Source organism: Felis catus, chromosome X, assembly GCF_018350175.1.
Source record: "Felis catus isolate Fca126 chromosome X, F.catus_Fca126_mat1.0, whole genome shotgun sequence".
NCBI classification, from domain to species: domain Eukaryota; kingdom Metazoa; phylum Chordata; class Mammalia; order Carnivora; family Felidae; genus Felis; species Felis catus.
Genome location: NC_058386.1, coordinates 29,289,218 through 29,309,485, shown reverse-complemented (window position 1 = coordinate 29,309,485; position 20,268 = coordinate 29,289,218).

Here is a 20,268-nt window from a genome sequence, read left to right as displayed (position 1 = left end):
TTCTCTTATAAAAGGGTAACTTCCACTTGGTTTTCAGAGCTTGTCCTGTGTCTGCTCTTTCTTAAAAATAACCAGCTCAAGATAAACCTTATGCAAAGAGGCATATTTTGGGGTGACAATTTTGCTCCCCATCATTCATCACCAGTCCATGTTCATAATCTAGCTTCCTGAACTACTACATATGTGATGAATATAGGGAGACCAAGGTGACCCAGTCCTTGAAGCCTCAAGTATTAGTCTTTGTTAGAAAACTAGCTACATAGTGTTCTGATTTTCACTGAAGCCAAAGCAAATAGTGGGTAGAAATAAGCTGATGTAGCTCCCTACTATCTTCTTTTTAACACTACTGTATTTGCTTCACAGTCTTTGATGTTAGTCAATATTTCTTCTGGATTCACATAATTAACCACTTAATTCCTTTCTCCTTTTGTTTTCTGTATTCTTGTAACTACTTTAGTCAAAAGTATAAGTAAGCCAGTTAGGGACTGCCAGATGTATGCTAGTTGAATAGACTTCAGTATTTCAGGGTGCTCGAAACAACCTGCATCCCTCATTGATTTTTTTTTTTGCACAAAAACCAAAGCAAACTTCGCTTTAATTGAGAACAAAATAAATTCGTTTTCTAGAGATAGAATTTTACAAAACTGGAAATATGTCATTATTGCAGTATGTTTTGTTTACACTCTAAAAAGTTATTTTGAGAAATTCTTCCCAAAGTAGACTGTAAAATCCTAGGGACAGGTAAGAGAGGGTGACTCATTTCCTTACTAACAAGTAAGTTAAGGAAAGAAAGAAAGAAAGAAAGAAAGAAAGAAAGAAAGAAAGAAAGAAAGAAAGAAAGAAAGAAAGAAAAAGATTGCTTTAGGTAGAGTTTAAGAGCCATCTGCCTTACTTCTCTTGTCTCTATTTTTCCAAGTATTAGCATTGTTATTTATAATGCTTGTTGAGAAGGAAAATTTTTCCTCTACCTTTCAAGATTCTTTTGTCTGGTATAAGAATTAAATTGACATAAGACAGATTAACAGGAAGAAATAAAATGTAATTACCTATGTATGAGGGTTTCATAAGAATATGAGGCCCACAGGCAGCCAAGCAATTGAAGCTTCTATGTCATCCAGAGCTAAGGATACCAGGGTAGTGGTCTGGGACTTCAAAGGAAGGAAGACAATTCACAGGAAGATAAGAAGAATAAATATTTGGCAAACAAATATGTTCTGGGCCATACAGAAATGATGGGACACAGAGAGGAATTTTAATAAACAGAGTTGGCTAAATTTATCCATGTCTACTACCTCAGGTTATATTATACTGTACTTATCTATGGTGGATAACAACTCCCTTCCTGGAGCAGGTCCTCTATCTAAACTCTTTTAGGAGGTTAGGATAAATGTCAAAGGTTCTTCCCAAGGTGGCCAGTTTCTTAAAAATAACCAACCTAATATAATGTACCTGCCAAAGAGACACATTTTAGGATGGCAGTTTTTGCTTCCCTGCTTCTTCTTTACTAACTCTAACTAATATTTTGAAAATAAATAAAAATAAAGCTACTGATTGAAACTCAAAATTAAGAAGATAAAAAAAATCCCCTTGCTTATATGGGTCCCATTACTTATATGGTATAAGTACATTTAATAACATTGTGAAAACCTATGTTCTAATGCTTTCCTCTCTATGGAAGTTGCTCTTAATACTATAATTTTACCTAAGTCTACCTTAAGTCCTTTTTGATGAAAAAGAAACTCCAGAATAGATTCTGTACCAATCATCATGATGAGAAAAATCAGTGATACTTTCTAACTACTCAGAGTGCCCGTTTTCATTCTTTCAGTGAAACTAAATTTTAAACCTATACTCTCCCTGACCTGCCCTATTCTATTGTGAACATGTTAGCTCAGAAGGAATGAGAAGTAAAACCTTGCAAGACAAACCAGCTTTCAGAACCATGTAGTGATATTCATTCTTGTATAAGATAAATGAAAATTATAACTGGTGAGACCATTGCATTCTTAAATGTTTATTCAAATGAAATGGAAAATATGGATGTAGCAAGGGAAATAAAACTAATTCCCAGCAGCAATCCAACAAAATTACGTATACATTAGCAGCAGACATTATAAATGGTATATTTCAGCAATGATTCTTAACCATAATGCCAAACTATTACCAGCCATGCTTAGTTATTACTGCATGCAATATTTTTGACTTTTTACTCCTCTGAATTCTGGAAAACAGTGCAATGCAAGAGACACACCCAACATTTTGATACAGAATTTGTATTGAAAGTAGTGTTGAAAATTTGTGTTGAAAATTCCTTCCATACTTTTAGTTTGAATATAAAATCAGCACAAACCTTAGGTATGTGCAAAGGGAATTGTTATAATTTGTCAGTGATTATATGTCTTGTGTATAGAGATACTAGTGCAACCAAATTCTAACGTCACATTGTGTTAACATTGATAGATATGTAGATGTGTAGAATGCTAGATAGATGAATATAGGTATGTCACTACTTCGTGAGAACATTTTAAATAGATAGTTCTTAAATTTTTTATCCAAAAATCTGAATATATTTCTCTCTTTTTTTAAATATTTTAAAGCACAGAGCCTGATGCAGGGCTCAGACCCACTAACTATGAGATCATGACCTGAGCCCAAGTCAGATGCTTAGCCAACTGTGCTACCCAGGTGCCCCTGAATATATTGTTTCTCAAGGATTTAATAAAACTCAGAAGAATTAAAATAATATTTAAATCCTCATATCAGTCTGATTCCAGGAAAGAAAAGAAAGCCCTCACCAGATCGTTCAATAGAAAATATTTAAATATGTTGGAAGAGATGAGAATGCAAACCAAAAACATGAAGTAACCCAGAGATTTCAGTATCGGGAAGCTCTTACCTATCCTAGGGATGGAAGGGTACAGGGGACAAGACACTTACAAAAAATAATTTAAAATTGATTTAAGACTTAAATGTCAAACCTGAAACCATAAAACTAGAAGAAAACATCGGGGAAAATCTCCTTGCCATTAGTCTTGGAAATGATTTTTTGGACATGACACCAAAAGCACAAGCAACAGAAGAAAACATCAACAAAGGGTATTGTATCAAACTAAGTAGCTTCTGTACAGTAAAAGAAATCATCAGCTAAATGAAAAGGCAGTGTGCAGAACAGGAAAAAATATTTGTAAACGACATATTTGATAAGGAGTTAATATCCAAAATGTATAAGGAAATACAAATCAAAACTACAATGAGATATCACCTCACACATGTCAGAATGGCTAAAATGAACAACACAAGAAATAACAAGTGTTGGCAAGGATGTAGAGAAAGGGAAACCCTCTTGCATTGTCGGTGGCAATGCAAGCTGGTGCAGCCACTGTGGAAAATAGTATGGAGGTTCCATAAAAAGTTAAAAATACAACTGCCCCAGCAATGGCACTACTAGGTATACCTAAAGAATACAAAAATTCTAATTCAAAGGGACACATGCACCCCAATGTTTATAGTAGCATTATCTACAATAGCAAATTATGGAAATAACCCAAATGTTCATCAACTGAGGAATGGATAAAGAAGAAGTGGTATATGTATACAATGGAATATTAGTCATCAAAAAGAATGAAATCTTGGCATTTGCAACAACATGGTGGAGCTAGAAAGTATTATGCTAAGTGAGATAGGTCAGAGAAAGACAAATAAGATATGATTTCACTCACCTCTGGAATTTAAGAAACAAAACCAGAGAGCGAAGGGGAAAAAAAAGAGAGAGGGAGGGACAAACCAAGAAACACATTCTTAACCATACAGAACAAACTGATGGCTACCAGAAGGGAGGTGGGTGGGTGGATGGGTTAAATAAGTGATGGGGATTAAGGAGTGGACTTGTGATGAGCACAGGGTGAAACATGCAAAAGTTGAATCTCTATATTATACACCTTAAATTAATATTACACTGTATGTTAACTAATGGGTATTCAAAGAAAATTTAAAAAAAATTTAAATAATTTTATCAGTTAAATTTCACCAGGCAAAAATACTGGTCATGTTCACAGGTATTCAATTTCTTTAATCCACCTCTACATGACATCTGTTTGCAATTGCAAAGAAATTTATTCATTATACTCTAATTTTCAGTTCAAAAACATATTTATTTTATATCTGTTGGCCTAAATATTCTGACTTTCAGATAATATCACAAGGTGTTGTGTGTGAGTGTTGAATCACTATATTGTACATCTGAAACTAATATCACACTGTATATTTACTAACTGAAATTTAAATAAAAACTTAAAAAACATATATGAATGAAAAAAAGGAATTCATACAACTGTATAGCAAAAAAAGAAAATCCAGTTAATTCAATTAAAGCATGTGCTAAAGACCTGAATAGACATTTCTATAAAGAAGATATATAATAAGCCAGCAGGTACATGAAAAAGTCGCCAACATCACTAATAGTTATCAGGGAAATGCAAGTCAGAACTGCAATGAGATCTCACCTGACACCTTTTCAAATGGCTGTTATCAAAAAGACAAGATAAAAAGTGCTGGTGAGGATTTGGCAGAAAAGGAACCATGGCACACTGTTGGTGGGAATATAAATTGGTGCGGCTACTATGGAAAACAGTATGGAGGATCCTTAAAAAATTAAAAATAGAAGTACCATATGATCCCACAATTCCACTTTGGGTCTATATCCAAAGGAAATGATGTCACTATCTCGAAGAGATGTCTGCACGCCCATCACCAACATGTTTACAGCAGCATTATTTACTGCAGCACCAACATGTTTACTGCAGCCAAGACTTGGAAATAATCTAAGTGTCAATAGATGAATGGATAAAGAAAATGTGGTAAAATTAGACAGATATAGATGTAGATACATAATGGATTATTCTGTCCTAAAAAGAAAGAAATCTTGCCATTTGTGACAACATGGATAAAACTTGAGGGCATTATGCTATGCCAAATAAGTGAGAGAAAGACAGATACTGTATGATATCACTTATGTGGAGAATGTAAAAGAAAACTCATAGAACAGTAGATTCGTGGCTGCTGTGGGGATGGGATGAGAGAAATGGTTGAAGGTGTGTGCAGGGTACAAACTTTCAATTATAAGGTGAATAAGTCCTGGGGATCTACTGTATAGCATGGTGACCATACTTAACAGTACTCTAGTGTATACGTGAAAGTTACTAAGAGAGTAGTTCTTAAAAGTTCTCACCACAAAAAAAAAAGAAAAAAGAAAAAAGAACAAAATTAACTATGAGGTAATGGATCTGTTAACAAATCTTATTGAGGTAATCATTTTGCAATATGTACATATAGCAAATCCTTACAATCCTAAGGTATTGTATGCCTTAAACTTACACAATGTTATGTTAATTATACTCAATAAAGCCAGAAAAATTTTAAATAAATAAAAGAGGGGTAAGAAGTGGTGTTAAAGTGACACAAGGGCTGAGAGGTATGAGTGAAGACCATGAATGAAGACCTTGCCTTTGATAGCAGGAATCACAGAGGAAACATGTTGCAGAAGCAGCAACTTCATGCAGACACTGCTTATTCAGAGAGAGAGGTTGGAAATACTCTGACTCTTCTTCTCTTTGGCCAATCTCTTGCTGCTACCTCTTACTGGCCAAATCTAACAGGAATTCTTTTGGCAAGGGAACTTGGGAAATGTAGTCTTCAGTGGTCGAGATCTGATTAGGCGGACAAAGCAGGGGAAGGGCAAGAATGAATCTGAGGGCAAAGAGATGACTGATCCAACAGATTTCAACAGGAAATCTCAAGAGATCATAAGTGGAAACTACAGTTAACCTGAGAAAAGGTCGTATAAACGCTATAGATATTCATTAAAGTAATAAAGGTGGAACTTATAATTACAATTTACTTTTTAATCATTTTGATACAGAGGACTTTCTGCTGCTGGAAATTTCTTTCATGCGAAGACAGATGAGAGAGAAAGAAAAGGATGTTTTTCTGATAGCTTTGCCTGGAAAGGAGGCATTTTCCTACTCAAATGGCAAGGTTTCCTGAGGAGAAAAAAATGGTCCCTGCTGAGTCTCAGAATGAAAACCACAGAGTGACTGAAGCTTGGGCATAATTACAGATAGCCTAGAAGAAGCATGAAAAATGGATAAGAGACAGTGAATTCCATTTATAAAGTTTACTCCTATGCTACATCTCTCTGAAGTTGTGTGAGGAGGGTTTCAAGCAAAATCCATATACAGTAAGAATACAGAGTAGACGCTGAATATTTGGTCCAAGGAAAGGAGTAATTACAAACTTAGAGCTTTTTAGATTAGCTGTGAATGTACATAAATTTTGACGTTTGACTTTAGGGCAAGGAAGGCCAAACATGACATACTGACATGTCTCTCATAATCAGCATGGGAAAGTATACCACTTAGGGGAATTATAAGTATTCTTGGATGTAAAGTCCGAAAAACTCTCAATAGAAATTTATCTAAAAATATTGTATGATGAAGACTACATTAACGTCAATAACATTCTATAGCGAAGGTAAAAACTATGTACCATAGGAATATTTCTTATTATCAACTCTGAGAGAATCTGAACATAGAACATTAAAGTACATTTCAGAGAAGTCAGTTGTTCAAGACACTAATTTGATATAGTACACATTAATGGTTTAATTAATGAGCATTTCCAAAATGTGCTCCAGGGAATACAAACTTCATAATATAAAAAAGATATTCAAAATGTCTAGATAAGTTTGTGAAATGCTGTATCCTATACAGCTGTATCCCTCCAGGATATTCTAATTTAATAAGAAAATACCAAAGGATCTGAATAGTCCCTTATAGAGAAATCTATTGAAAGTTTTCAGTCTAATGTTTTCCAAACCCTTTTTATCACAGAATCTATTTGAGGCTAAAGTTAAATATTTTGGGAACCTGGTTTTCATATTCTTGCTTTGGGAAACTCTAGACTCATCTCATCACACAAATAAATTTAGAATGCCTGTAAGCATATATGAGTACCATGCTCACTATTATCATTAATAGTAAACATAGTGCTACCCCTTATTAGATATTGTTTATAAGATATTCAGGACTGATAATAAGAATTACCATACTGAGCATCTCCGATAGATCAAATAACTATGGCCTATAAATCATTTATCTCATCACAACTAGTGAAGTAGACATTTTACCCATTAAATAGATGGTAGTGAAATTTCTTTGAAAATCAGAAAATGGGAATCACTTTTTATTTGAAAAACAGAAAAAAACTATAAAGTGGAACTTTTCACAGCAAGTAAAGGAATCTCCCTTCTGTCCATCAGTGGAAGCATCTTCATGAAAATCCAGGAAATTCAACAGCGCTCACAGTTAGAAGTACTCTAGCATTTGATACCTTTGGTTATATATGTTTTAGCAGGACACACATGGTTGTATTCTGGGGGAAATATGGGGCAAGTGTTACCAGCTCTGTTCCTTAACTGGGAAAACATTACTTATGGTAACTTGATCCATTTTATTTTAATCACCATAAATTCCTGGTGATTTTCACTTAGCCACATAACCTCTTCAGCAACATGGAAAGATATCTCTCTCAGGGGCATTGTGACAATTAATATATTTTTTGAGGATTTTTTATTCCATAGTTTTTCACCACTTATCTGTTGAACACTATAATGATGGAGGTTTACGGTGCTAAATAATCAAATGAAAATGCACAGACCAAACTATTAAGGAGCTTCCACAGGAAGGCATTTAACAGGTGTTCTATGATCATTTGCTCTTTTCTGCTTGTCTTTCAAAGTTCCGGATAATATGAATAAGCTCAGAGGGTCTTGAACCTAAGTGTATAATGAAATCTTCACAGAGCTTTCAAGTGAAAAAAAAAAACATAACTGACCCTACCACAAATCATTAAATCAGAATTTCTGGCATGGCATCTAGACATAAGTGTTTTTTTTTTTAACTTTCTACATTTTTCTAACATCAGCTATGACGGAAAACTCTAAATTAGTTGTAAATGTAGTCTCCAAAGTACCAAATGAGGAAGTAGTAGTAGAGGAAAAAAATAAGAGATGAAATAGTATAGAATAAAATAGAAAGGAATGGCATTCAGAGATGACCAAGAAAGTAAAACATAAAAGTATAATCTGTGACAGTAGCATAATAATTTTAATAGGAGCTAAGCATTGAGATACTATAGGGAAAATCTATACACAGGTTTAAAATATAACTCTCACAGAAGTTATCTACAACAGTGATCAGCAAACGTTGCATGGTTAAATCACCTGGGTGAGACTATAAAAAGTTGGATGCCTAGGTTTCTGGAGTTGGCACCTTTTGTTTTGGGGTATTAGTGCTTTTAAAGCTCTAAAAGTTATTCCAATGTGCAGTAATAGATGTTTCTCACATTTGAATGTTCATATCAATAACTGGGGATCCTGTTAAAGATAAGATTCTGATTCTGCGGGTCTGGGGCTGGACCCAAGATTTTGTAGTCTCAGTATTTCCCAATGCTGCTGTTGCTGCTGCTGCTCTAAGCAACACGCTTTAAATAATAAGCCAGAACACTGGCTCTCAAACGTGGCTGCATACTGGAATAACCTGGGGAAGTTTAAAAGCTACTGGTCCAGGTGGTGTTACAGATAAGGTGTAAATATGGTATAGATCACTCATTGATATATCTTTGATTGCCTTTGTCCCTTCCCCACCTTATCTTTTCCTTCTTGTGCTTCCTTTCAAATCAGTTACCTACAACCCACATCCTAGTGTCAAAGTTGACTTTTGGGGATCCCATGCCAAGACCCCATCCGAAGTCTTGCAACACAACTCATCTGAGTAAGGTATTCTCTTCCTCTTTCCTCTTTTTTCAAGGTTCCATTTTTTCAAGACAATATCTTTTCTAATCCCTCCAGTCTAATGACTTTCAGTCTGACAGAAAAAAAAAATTGAAACAAAATAGAAGCTGAGACTTGCCATATTTTTCTGTCACTTCATAGCATTGTCCCATGCACTCCCAATAAATTAAACTGTGATTTTTTATTATTGTGAGTCTTGCTCTGAAAATGATTCTAAAACCCTGCATGCTATTCTTAACTACTTTTTTTTTTTTCAAGTTTTAGCTCAACTTAGTTTACTCTTTCATGAAATCACTCCTAGGAGTCCAGATCCTCTAGCTTGTATTCACTGTTGGTCATTTTCTTAGAGTTCACTGATGTGACAATCTCATTTTCCACAGTTTGAGAGAACACGTAAACAAAGAAAGAAAAGTATGTAAAGAAGTAGAAGTCATACAACAGGGACTTTTCCATCCATCCATCCATCCATCCATCCTGTCATTCCATCATTATTTACTAACTTTCCATTGTGCATCAGTGAGGTGTCTAAATACTGGGAAATAGAGTAAAGAGGACAGACATTTTGACTAATGAAGATTTAGTGACCATAAAGCAAAGATATTCTAATTTCATATTATGCCAATTACTTTAAAGGAAATACAGAGTGTGATAGAGATGGGACTGTGTGTTGGGATGTGTAACTTTATAGATGATGGTTAGTGAAGACTGCTCTGAAGAGATATTTGAGACAGGTTCCAAAGGCTCAGCCACTTTTATTTGCAAGGGGATGTTTTAGGCCATTACCACATCAATAAATAAATACAGTTCTAACTGTACTGTTAGATTCTTTGGTTTTACAAAGTCGGACTAACTTAGCGCAGGGGTGCCTGGATGGCTCAGGAGGTTGAACTCTTGATTTTGGCTTACATCGTGATCTCACTGTTTATGTGATCGAGCCCCACACTGAGCTCTATGCTGACAGGGCAGAGCCTGCTTGGGATTTTCTCTCTCTCTCTCTCTCTCTCTCTCTCTCTCTCTCTCTCAATATAAATAAGTAAATAAAACCACTTAAAAAAAAGGAAAAAAGTGCAAAGGGGCTGGCTGCTAGATACAGGTACACTTAGAATACAAATGAGACTTAATAAAGAATGTGATAGGGGCGCCTGGGTGGTGCAGTCGGTTAAGCGTCCGGCTTCAGCCAGGTCACGATCTTGGGGTCCGTGAGTTCGAGCCCCGCGTCAGGCTCTGGGCTGATGGCTCGGAGCCTGGAGCCTGTTTCCGATTCTGTGTCTCCCTCTCTCTCTGCCCCTCCCCCGTTCATGCTCTGTCTCTCTCTGTCCCAAAAATAAATAAACGTTGAAAAAAAAAATTAAAAAAAAAAAAAAGAATGTGATAAATCTCTGTGTACCAAGGCAGGAAAATGGCTAATAGAATTTAATAAGGTTTTATAATGCATCATATATATATATATATATATATATATATATATATATAGTTTGTCTTTGCTTTAATTTATCTGTATTTGAATAGTCATGGGGTATATTTGGAAAATTGCACAGTAAACTGTTAGCAATAATTCTCTTCAGAGTATGAGATTAGAGAGAAAGTGGTAAGAGGATTTTGCTCAGGGATAACTGATGCCCTCCAGGTTTCAGAGTATATTTATAATGTATGTTGTGCATTATGTTTATAATATATCTAATAATTATAAAAAAGAGGAAATAGAAAAATAAGAAGCCAGGTCATGGTAGATAGTACAGGTAGAAGTAAATACCAAATAAAAAAATTAATTTAAAATTTTAAAAAATGAAAAAAATTAAATTAAGATTTAAAAATTAAAAAATAAGATTTAAAAAATAAAATCCATCTACACAAATTCCTGAAACATAGGTTCTTCTTTCTTTCTTTCTTTCTTTCTTTCTTTCTTTCTTTCTTTCTTTCTTTCTTTCTTTCCTCTTTGTTACCTTTCTTTCCTTAAGAAAAATCCTTTTAGAAAACTGGTATTACCATTTTAGAAGCTTTCCATCACAAATATTTAAGTACAAAAACTTTGCTGCTCATGGGGATAAGCGCTTTAAATATGGGAGAAGCGGCAAGATGGCGGCTTAGGAGGACGCTGGGCTCACCGCGCGTCCTGCTGATCACTTAGATTCCACCTACACCTGCCTAAATAACCCAGAAAACCGCCAGAGGATTAGCAGAAAGGAGTCGCCGGAGCCAAACGCAGACGAGAGGCCCACGGAAGAGGGTAGGAAGGGCGGCGAGGCGGTGCGCGCTCCACGGACTGGCGGGAGGGAGCCGGGGCGGAGGGGCGGCTCGCCGGCCAAGCAGAGCCCCCGAGTCTGGCTGGCAAAAGCGGAGGGGCCTGACGGACTGTGTTCCCACAACAAGTGCGACTTAGCGTCTGGGAGGTCATAAGTTAACAGCTCTGCTCGGAAAGCGGGAAGGCTGGAGGACAAAGGGAGGGAGAGCTGCTGAGCCCCCTGACAACAGAGCTCAGTTTGGTGGGGAACAAAGGCGCTCGCCAGCGCCATCTCCCCCGCCCATCCCCCAGCCAAAATCCCAAAGAGAACCAGTTCCTGCCAGGGAACTTGCTCGCTCCGCGCAAACACCCAACTCTGTGCTTCTGCGGAGCCAAACCTCCCGCAGCGGATCTGACTCCCTCCCGCTGCCACAGGGCCCCTCCTGAAGAGGATCACCTAAGGAGAACCGATCTAAGCCTGCCCCTCCTGCCCCTGTGCACCTTGCCTACCCACCCCAGCTAATACGCCAGATCCCCAGCATCACAAGCCTGGCAGTGTGCAAGTAGCCCAGACGGGCCACCCCACCCCACAGTGAATCCCGCCCCTAGGAGAGGGGAAGAGAAGGCACACACCAGTCTGACTGTGGCCCCAGCGGTGGGCTGGGGGCAGACATCAGGTCTGACTGCGGCCCCGCCCACCAACTCCAGTTATACACCACAACACAGGGGAAGTGCCCTGCAGGTCCTCACCACGCCAGGGACTATCCAAAATGACCAAGCAGAAGAATTCCCCTCAGAAGAATCTCCAGGAAATAACAACAGCTAATGAGCTGATCAAAAAGGATTTAAATAATATAACAGAAAGTGAATTTAGAATAATAGTCATAAAATTAATCGCTGGGCTTGAAAACAGTATAGAGGACAGCAGAGAATCTCTTGCTACAGAGATCAAGGGACTAAGGAACAGTCACGAGGAGCTGAAAAACGCTTTAAACGAAATGCATAACAAAATGGAAACCACCACAGCTCGGCTTGAAGAGGCAGAGGAGAGAATAGGTGAACTAGAGGATAAAGTTATGGAAAAAGAGGAAGCTGAGAAAAAGAGAGATAAAAAAATCCAGGAGTATGAGGGGAAAATTAGAGAACTAAGTGATACACTAAAAAGAAATAATATACGCATAATTGGTATCCCAGAGGAGGAAGAGAGAGGGAAAGGTGCTGAAGGGGTACTTGAAGAAATCAGAGCTGAGAACTTCCCTGAACTGGGGAAGGAAAAAGGCATTGAAATCCAAGAGGCACAGAGAACTCCCTTCAGACGTAACTTGAATCGATCTTCTGCACGACATATCCTAGTGAAACTGGCAAAATACAAGGATAAAGAGAAAATTCTGAAACCAGCAAGGGGTAAACGTGCCCTCACATATAAAGGGAGACCTATAAGACTCGTGATTGATCTCTCTTTTGAAACTTGGCAGGCCAGAAAGAATTGGCACGAGATTTTCAGGGTGCTCGACAGAAAAAATATGCAGCCGAGAATCCTTTAGCCAGCAAGTCTGTCATTTAGAATAGAAGGAGAGATAAAGGTCTTCCCAAACAAGCAAAAACTGAAGGAATTTGTCACCACTAAACCAGCCCTACAAGAGATCCTAAGGGGGACCCTGTGAGACAAAGTCCCAGAGACATCACTACAAGCATAAAACATACAGACATCACAATGACTCTCAACCCGTATCTTTCTATAATAACACTGAATGTAAATGGATTAAATGCACCAACCAAAAGACATAGGGTATCAGAATGGATAAAAAAACAAGACCCATCTATTTGCTGTCTACAAGAGACTCATTTTAGACCTGAGGACACCTTTAGATTGAGAGTGAGGGGATGGAGAACTATTTATCATGCGACTGGAAGCCAAAAGAAAGCTGGAGTAGCCATACTTATATCAGACAAACTAGACTTTAAATTAAAGGCTGTAACAAGAGATGAAGAAGGACATTATATAATAGTTACAGGGTCTATCCATCAGGAAGAGCTAACAATTATAAATGTCTATGCGCCGAATACCGGAGCCCCCAACTATATAAAACAATTACTCATAAACATAAGCAACCTTATTGATAAGAATGTGGTAATTGCAGGGGACTTTAACACCCCACTTACAGAAATGGACAGATCATCTAGACACACGGTCAATAAAGAAACAAGGGCCCTGAATGAGACATTGGATCAGATGGACTTGACAGGTATATTTAGAACTCTGCATCCCAAAGCAACAGAATATACTTTCTTCTCGAGTGCACATGGAACATTCTCCAAGATAGATCATATACTGGGTCACAAAACAGCCCTTCATAAGTTTACAAGAATTGAAATTATACCATGCATACTTTCAGACCACAATGCTATGAAGCTTGAAATCAACCACAGGAAAAAGTCTGGAAAACCTCCAAAGGCATGGAGGTTAAAGAACACCCTACTAACGAATGAGTGGGTCAACCAGGCAATTAGAGAAGAAATTAAAAAATATATGGAAACAAACGAAAATGAAAATACAACAATCCAAACGCTTTGGGACGCAGCGAAGGCAGTCCTGAGAGGAAAATACATTGCAATCCAGGCCTATCTCAAGAAACAAGAAAAATCCCAAATACAAAATCTAACAGCACACCTAAAGGAACTAGAAGCAGAACAGCAAAGGCAGCCTAAACCCAGCAGAAGAAGAGAAATAATAAAGATCAGAGCAGATATAAACAATATAGAATCTAAAAAAACTGTAGAGCAGATCAACGAAACCAAGAGTTGGTTTTTTGAAAAAATAAACAAAATTGACAAACCTCTAGCCAGGCTTCTCAAAAAGAAAAGGGAAATGACCCAAATAGATAAAATCATGAATGAAAATGGAATTATTACAAACAATCCCTCAGAGATACAAACAATTATCAGGGAATACTATGATAATTATATGCCAACAAATTGGACAACCTGGAAGAAATGGACAAATTCCTGAACACCCACACTCTTCCAAAACTCAACCAGGAGGAAATAGAAAGCTTGAACAGACCCATAACCAGCGAAGAAATTGAATCGGTTATCAAAAATCTCCCAACAAATAAGAGTCCAGGACCAGATGGCTTCCCAGGGGAGTTCTACCAGACGTTTAAAGCAGAGATAATACCTATCCTTCTCAAGCTATTCCAAGAAATAGAAAGGGAAGGAAAACTTCCAGACTCCTTCTATGAAGCCAGTATTACTTTGATTCCTACCCAGACAGAGACCCAGTAAAAAAAGAGAACTACAGGCCAATATCCCTGATGAATATGGATGCAAAAATTCTCAATAAGATACTAGCAAATCGAATTCAACGGCATATAAAAAGAATTATTCACCATGATCAAGTGGGATTCATTCCTGGGATGCACAGCTGGGTCAACATTCGCAAATCAATCAACGTGATGCATCACATTAACAAAAAAAAAGAGAAGAACCATATGATCCTGTCAATCAATGCAGAAAAGACCTTTGACAAAATCCAGCACCCTTTCTTAATAAAAACCCTTGAGAAAGTCGGGATAGAAGGAACATACTTAAAGATCATAAAAGCCATTTATGAAAAGCCCACAGCTAACATCATCCTCAATGGGGAAAAACTGAGAGCTTTTTCCCTGAGATCAGGAACAGGACCAGGATGCCCACTCTCACCGCTGCTGTTTAACATAGTGCTGGAAGTTCTAGCATCAGCAATCAGACAACAAAAGGAAATCAAAGGCATCAAAATTGGCAAAGATGAAGTCAAGCTTTCGCTTTTTGCAGATGACATGATATTATACATGGAAAATCCGATAGACTACACCAAAAGTCTGCTAGAACTGATACAGGAATTCAGCAAAGTTGCAGGATACAAAATCAATGTACAGAAATCAGTTGCATTCTTATACACTAACAATGAAGCAACAGAAAGACAAATAAAGAAACTGATCCCATTCACAATTGCACCAAGAAGCATCAAATACCTAGGAATAAATCTAACCAAAGATGTAAAGGATCTGTATGCTGAAAACTATAGAAAGCTTATGAAGGAAATTGAAGAAGATTTAAAGAAATGGAAAGACATTCCCTGCTCATGGATTGGAAAAATAAATATTGTCAAAATGTCAATACTACCCAAAGCTATCTACACATTCAATGCAATCCCAATCAAAATTGCACCAGCATTCTTCTCGAAACTAGAACAAGCAATCCTAAAATTCATATGGAACCACAAAAGGCCCCGAATAGCCAAAGGAATTTTGAAGAAGACCAAAGCAGGAGGCATCCCAATCCCAGAATTTAGCCTCTACTACAAAGCTGTCATCATCAAGACAGCATGGTATTGGCACAAAAACAGACACATAGACCAATGGAATAGAATAGAAACCCCAGAACTAGACCCACAAACGTATGGCCAACTCATCTTTGACAAAGCAGGAAAGAACATCCAATGGAAAAAAGACAGCCTCTTTAACAAATGGTGCTGGGAGAACTGGACAGCAACATGCAGAAGGTTGAAACTAGACCACTTCCTCACACCATTCACAAAAATAAACTCAAAATGGATAAAGGACCTGAATGTGAGACAGGAAACCATCAAAACCCTAGAGGAGAAAGCAGGAAAAGACCTCTCTGACCTCAGCTGTAGCAATGTCTTACTCGACACATCCCCAAAGGCAAGGGAATTAAAAGCAAAAGTGAATTACTGGGACCTTATGAAGATAAAAAGCTTCTGCACAGCAAAGGAAACAACCAACAAAACTAAAAGGCAACCAAAGGAATGGGAAAAGATATTTGCAAATGACATATCAGACAAAGGGCTAGTATCCAAAATCTATAAAGAGCTCACCAAACTCCACACCCGAAAAACAAATAACCCAGTGAAGAAATGGGCAGAAAACATGAATAGACACTTCTCTAAAGAAGACATCCAGATGGCCAACAGGCACATGAAAAGATGTTCAGCGTCGCTCCTTATCAGGGAAATACAAATCAAAACCACACTCAGGTATCACCTCACGCCAGTCAGAGTGGCCAAAATGAACAAATCAGGAGACGATAGATGCTGGAGAGGATGTGGAGAAACGGGAACCCTCTTGCACTGTTGGTGGGAATGCAAATTGGTGCAGCCGCTCTGGAAAGCAGTGTGAGCTTCCTCAGAAAATTAAAAATAGACCTACCTTATGACCCAGCAATAGCACTGCTAGGAATTTATCCAAGGGCTACAGGAGTACTGATGCATAGGGGCACTTGTACCCCAATGTTCATAGCAGCACTCTCAACAATAGCCAAATTATGGAAAGAGCCTAAATGTCCATCAACTGATGAATGGATAAAGAAATTGTGGTTTATATACACAATGGAATACTACGTGGCAATGAGAAAAAATGAAATATGGCCTTTTGTAGCAACGTGGATGGAACTGGAGAGTGTGATGCTAAGTGAAATAAGCCATACAGAGAAAGACAGATACCATATGGTTTCACTCTTATGTGGATCCTGAGAAACTTAACAGAAACCCATGGGGGAGGGGAAGGAAAAAAAAAAAAAGAGGTTAGAGTGGGAGAGAGCCAAAGCATAAGAGACTGTTAAAAACTGAGAACAAACTGAGGGTTGATGGGGGTGGGAGGGAGGAGAGGGTGGGTGATGGGTATTGAGGAGGGCACCTTTTGGGATGAGCACTGGGTGTTGTATGGAAACCAATTTGTCAATAAATTTCATATAAAATAAATAAATAAATAAATAAATAAATAAATAAATAAATAAATAAATAAATAAATAAATAAAAATAAATAAAAAATCTGTCATTACTCCTCTAACCAGAACATTCCTTCTTAATATGCATGTTGAAATAAAGGCTTAAGTTTATTAGTTTTTTTTAATTTTATTCTACAAATGAGTACTTTAAATTATTTAAATATAAGTATAAAAGTATAGAGCTCAGTATAATATAATTTAATAATATAATATAGACATATGAATAGAATGAATAATGAATAATACCCAGACAACACAATTTGATTATTTCACAGTTCTGTAGTTCAGAAATCTAGGTTATCTCAGCTGGTTTCTTGGCTCCAGGTTGCAGAAGGCTGAAATCAAGGTATTGTCTGGCTGGACTCATCAAAGACATGTTCATTCCTTCTCACCTGTGGAATCTCTCTGACTTCCCTGTCATTCTTATCTCTCTCCTGCCTCCAGTCAGAGGAAGTTCTCTGCTTTTAAGGGCTCATGTGATTATATTAGGCCCACATGAATAATCAAAAGTAATCTCCTTGTTTTAAAGTCCATAATATTATTAACATGTCCAGAGTCCTTTTTGCTATGTACGATAACATGGTTACAAATGTGGACTATACTGGCTTCTAGATAATAAGAACTTTAATAGTCTCCTAGTAAAAAAGCTATATGCACATGTATATGTATAATATACATAGAAATAGTATAAAAGTTATATTCTATGGAAGTCTCTATTATCTGAATTTACCAAAATAAACAATTCATTTACAGTTTTAAAAAGAAATAGTATTTTAAAATAAGGAAACACAGGAGGAGGAAAAGTGCTTTGTTTTAAATTTATAATTGATTGAATTTTTAATTCCATTTTTGGAATAATATTTGTTACCCTATTTCCTTTTTGTGACAAATTAGAAGCAAAGAGGTTGACTATTCAGTATGTAAGATTATAATACCTAATCCAATGCACTCCCATAACTTCCTGTTGCTAAGGCGTGAGGATTAGAAAGTATTACAAGATATGTTGTGTTTTATAAAGTATAAATTATACGATCACTAACATATGATACACTATAATCTCCTTATAACGTAAATCCCTACTAATACTTTGTAGAGAATCTTTCATGGTTCATAGTATGAAAAAATAGAGTATTAATAAAACTAGAGACCCTGATTCTATATTTATAATTTTTTTTTTACCATACCTACTATGTAACTTTTCCTCATACACATAAGGATATTTATGTACTTTGGGTACACCATGCTTTCAGATTTTTCTAGTAAAAGTAAAGGATATAGTTGAAATCATGTAGAAAGGTATATTAAATAGCCTGCAACATTTGGAAATAAAGTACTAAAAAGAACTACGAAATTTATATGTTTAAGGAAAATGCTTCTGTATGTAACAGTCAGATATTCACTCATAATTGCCTTGGTAGATACAAATTTAATCTTTATGGAAGAAGAAGGTTAATTTTAGTTGATTCTAAAAAACCAAAGCACAGTTAATTAGAAAAAGAGTAATTTTCAAGGTAGACTTTAAATGCTCTGGGCAAAGGCCTTTGCAATATTTTCAGAGTAATGTTTCAGAGTTAAGTGCAGAGCTGAGTTTTTGACCCTCAAATATTTAGTACTCTATAAAAAGAATCATGAAACCAACATATTCCCATGAAGATGTAACTAAAATAAATAGTGCCTAAAATAAACAGGGTTGTGATTTTTAAACCAGAGATATTCTAAATGGAAAAAAAAATGTGTACCTCTGTATTAACTAGACTAAACATAAATTAGTTAAAGTGGTCTTCAGGCAAATTGTGAAATAAATCTAGAAAAACGTTTAGATAATGAGGAATATCACACTCTAGAGCTCTACAAGTAAAAAATTTCCTAGGCTAAAGAGTGGCAGCCTCTAATCATGGGATGCCTGTGGTCTAGAATAAAGTGATACATTTCTAAGCAGTGGTGAAGAACGGCTGTTCTCTAAATCAATAAATGGTTCCTAGTGCAATTGACTATCCATTAAAAATACAATTAATTTAGACATATTTCAATTCTACATAGAAATAAATTGTAGATGGAGTAGAGAGCTATACAATAAAAAAATAGAAGTTGAAAAATTAAATGTCACAGTGAGGAAGGCCTTCCTAAATACCAGAGAAGGAGCCATAAATAAAAATATTAACATATTTAATATATATCATAATGTCCAATGGAAAAATACAATGTAGGAAAAAATTGTAGCATATTTAATATATGCCATAATGTCCAATGGAAAGATACAGTGTAGGAAAAACTTGTAAGTCATTTTATAAACCAAAAAAACATTTAAAAAACATGAGTTTCTACATTTTCCATAAAAATGACACAACCCAATAAAACGTGAGTGACAAACTATTTGAGGGCAAATCAGAAAATATAAAATATAAGTGGCCAATAATCATATGATAATATACACAAGGTTATTAAATATTATCAAAGAACAAATTAGAACATTGCAAAGTATCATAATTCTTAATCATATCATAAGATCTATAATATTAGATGTTAATGAAATTGTGGGAAAATGGGTATGTGAATACAATTTTATTGAAGTAAACTTGTGAAGCATTTCTGGAAGGTAATTTATTGGTATCTATTAAAATGTGAAAAGCCAATACTTTTTTTTTTAACAAATTCCACTTCTAAGAATTTATTTTATGGAAACCCCACACATGTGTCCAGTAATCACTGTTCTAGACATTCATTGCAGCATTGACTATATACCCTAAAAAAACAAGTAAATGTAAAACAGCCATCATAGGAGAATGGTTAAATAAATTGGCTTGCAACTTCTCTGTGTAATGCTGTGTCATTATTTTTTAAAAATAAAGTATATATTGTTAGGGAAATAAAAACTTTATAAATCCTTATGTAAGAAACAAAAGCATATATGGGTATTTGAGTATCCGTGTGTAAGTAAGTTGATGGAAATTTAAATGGACAAATAGTCACCAATCTCTGGACAAATACTATTCTCTAAGTAGTAGAATATAAGAAGGAGGGGAAAGATGCACTTATATTTCACTCTTTATACTTTTGTATCATTTGGATGTTTTACATTGTATATTCTTGTATTACCTCTGGAAGGAAAGATGGAAGGAAGGAAGGAAGGAAGGAAGGAAGGAAGGAAGGAAGGAAGGAAGGAAGGAAGGAAGGAAGTTAAAAAAAAGAAGGAAGGAGGAATGGTGTATTCCTGTATTACTTGTATAACTTAAGGAGACAGAAAAGAAGAGATAAAAAGAGGGAATAAAAAAGGAAAGAAGAAAAAAAGGCTCGCTGGTCTGTCTTAAAAGGCAGGAGTTTTGAATTTTTGTTCCCAGGGTATAGGTACATTATAATCACTCAAAAAATATTTGTTAAAACAATAAAGGAAAGGGAAAGGTGGGAGGATAGA